The sequence below is a fragment of the Cavia porcellus genome, unplaced genomic scaffold (genome assembly GCF_034190915.1).
Source record: "Cavia porcellus strain 051 isolate PalLab524CR breed Dunkin Hartley unplaced genomic scaffold, mCavPor4.1 scaffold_9, whole genome shotgun sequence".
Taxonomy (NCBI): domain Eukaryota; kingdom Metazoa; phylum Chordata; class Mammalia; order Rodentia; family Caviidae; genus Cavia; species Cavia porcellus.
Genome location: NW_026947492.1, coordinates 8,278,975 through 8,282,219, shown reverse-complemented (window position 1 = coordinate 8,282,219; position 3,245 = coordinate 8,278,975).

The window sequence follows — 3,245 nt, the reverse complement described above, 5'->3', positions numbered from 1 at the left end:
CCTAGCATGATCAATTTCAAAGCACCATATAATGCTCTTGAGCACAAATTTGGGAAGAGGTGCATACCAATAGCTCTCAGGAACTAGTACAAGTGGGCTCTACACATTACTGGATTTAGCTAACATTTATTATTTATTATACACTGTTATGTTCTGAGGACATTTATTTCTCATGAGGGAACTGAGGTTCAGATCACACAGTTATAAAGTTGAGCTTTCTCACCCAAGGACTCTACTCTTCTCCTTATCTCCTACAGTCTGTGTCATAGAGTTAGCATGTAAGGAGGCCAGCCACCTGACCCCAGGCTCCTTATGATTCCAAGGACCATGGTCTTCCAGCACATCAGGCTGATTGCAGGAAGGCAGCCAGCTTCAAGAATGCCCACGTGTGTTCTAAACCTGTGCTGTTTAAGCCTTAGTCCTGTTCTTGTCTTTTAACATGCTTTGGTGGGGAATTTCAGGTCTGCTTCTGAATCATATGCCGATTTCTTTCAGCTCCAGTAACTTTAAGGAAAACGATATAAGCTTCATGGTGACTCCTGCCTAGAGTCTGAGGAAGAGACAAGATGCCCACTAGGAGATCCAATCGTAATAGTCCAAGAAGCCAATTCAACAACCAATTTGGCTGAAAAACTAAATCAACTTCCCCTTTGGGTTTGTTTTCTTCCCTTTTAATTTTCCACCATCTTTGCTAGTTCATTTCCTTCCTAAAATTCTAAAGCAAATGAAGTGGAGCCCATAGAGTGGGGGGAGCCGAGTGAAGGGGCTGAGGCGGCGACCTGCTCTAGATATCTGGCAGGCTCTGGCGTAGTACAGAACAGCAGGGCATTAATGGCTATTAATATCCACAGAGGAAGGGCTGAAAGGCCAAGGATGTAATTACCATTTATACATCATATCAACTGGTCTTCAGCTCCTTCCAGCAGCATGGCATATGGTCCTAAAGTGGGGAATTTGGAAAGAAGGGCAGAATAAAGAGGAAATCCTTCTTTGTCCCTCTATCTCCTCAGAACTTCGGTCAAATTGAAGGACATAAGAGCCCCTGACCCAGTGGATTCCATGGCTCTCTGATCACAGAGGTGGGCAGAAAGCTTCTGAGTTCAATCTGGATGGGAGCAGTGGTCAGAGAGTGTGGCTGCCAACCCAGGACGACCATGCCAAGCTGTCTCACTAGAACCCTCTTTCCTAAGATTCAAGCTTCAGGGCTGCAGAGGCTGGGGGGGCGGGGGCAGGCAGAGGAGGGGCTGGCACCAGAGACAGTGCCTGTAATTTCAGCTCCTAAGGAGAGATTGTGCTCTGGGCTGCTTGTGGTGAGGCCAAGTAATATCTCAAGGATGCCCAGACAGGAGGTGCCTGGTCATTCTTTTTGGCACCCAGATGCTAGATTCCTGGGGCACTCAGGTGCCCAATCCTGTCCCAGGAGAATGGAGTAGTTTGCATCAGGGGAGTCCAGATCTGGACAGGAATGGTGAGGAAGAGATTAGCGTTGTGTTTTTTTCCCCCTGGTACCAGCTTGACTGGCAGCCTGGGCAAAGAAGAGCCCATTCTAAATGCTCCCCCAGGTCCAGAATGGAACTCATTACATCAAACCTGCCGGTAGCCAGCAGCTCTGCTTTGTGAGCTGTGAAACAAATGTTTATCCACCACTCCGTGCGAATCAAAGCTATTTAAGGAGCTCAGGGTGTTGAGCTGCAGGCAAGGGCTGCGTGTGCAAGGCCAGCGCTGGCACCAGGAGAGGCAGACAGATCTGTGGCCTGGAGCCCCCAGCCTGCCCGCTCCAGCATGCAGCCGGAGGCCTGGGGATCAGCAGCAGCCTGTGTTCCTTCCTCCTGCTGCTCTCGGCCTTTCCTCTTAAGCCCCGCCCTCTCTCTGTTTGTATTTCACCTTCATTGGCTTTCTGGCTGTTTCGCTGTTTCCTTTCCTTTGCCTCGGTTGGTCTTCTTTTTATTCTTCCTCCACCTTTTCCTCTTTTCTTTCTTTTTTCTTTTCACTTTCATTCCCTCTTTCTTGTCCCTCGGAGAGGTCTGTGACTCCCTCCTTACAATCTAGTATGCATTGCTCTCTGCCTCCACGACAAAATTTGCAACATAAACACAATAAAATACAGTTAAAGCGTTTTACCCCTGCAAAATGTACAGTCTAAAGAAAACTTGCCGTAGTGTGACCCCAGTGGAGGACCTAGCAACATTCAGCATACATTCAGCATACATTCTCTAACATCCCACACAGTGATTTTGTTTTTCAAAAGGGCCAAGAAAATCATGGGTGACCCTGAGAAAGTAGAGTCCCTGTCACAAGAGTTCATGGTTTTATTGAGGTGGTGGTTCAACTCGTGGGTAAGCAGCTTCTGCTTTGAGGTAAGTCTGAAGGTCTTCATAAGAGCACCCAGAGAGTGCCGATAGAGGATGGACAGAAGGTGGCTTTCCGGATAGGGTCTTGACACCTACACTTTCAAGTTTTCCTCACAGCTATTGAAGAGTGAAGATTGTGATCACCTACTACTGCATCTCAAACCACCTGAAATAGTAGCTTATAAAAATAACATCATTTCATCTGCTCGTGGACAGGGGGTTGCCTGGGCTCAGTAAGGCAGTTGTCATGCAGAGATGCTCTTGTGGTTGTGCATATCAGTGAAAGTGGTACTGGGGTCATCTTGCAACCATTTTTAATCCATGTGGAGGACACAGCCAATCAGAGCTTTTGGGCATCTCACTCCTCCTCCACGGGCTCTCCATGTGGTGCCATTAAATAGCCAGGTTTTACGGGATCCTGGAGTGACTGTTCCAGGAGAGACTGGCATAAGCTGGTGGGCTTTGCTAACCAGCCTCAGAAATCACATACATGGTGCTCACTCTTCCTTGTGAAGACTGTCACCAAGTCTATCTAAGACCTTCAGTAGGGAGAGACCTAAGTCCTGCCTCCTAAGGGAGGAGAACTAGTTTGCAGACAGGCTTGGATATTCATGCATTGTTACCCTGCTTCCCACATGCAAGTGGTCGTGTAGTCCCGCAAAGAAGTGTCAGTATTTCAGTGGTTAAACAAAATGTTGCTGCCAGGCTCAAATCCCATATGCGTTCTGTGTAAGTATTAAGATTATCTAATATTCTGAGTCACTTTTCCTCATCTGTTAAATGGGGATAAGACCCATAACTCACAATACTGTGAAAATGAGTAAATTCTTGAGCCTTGGTTTCTGTTTGTAAGGGAACTGCTCAGCATGCTGGATGGGTTTTTGTGAGGATCAC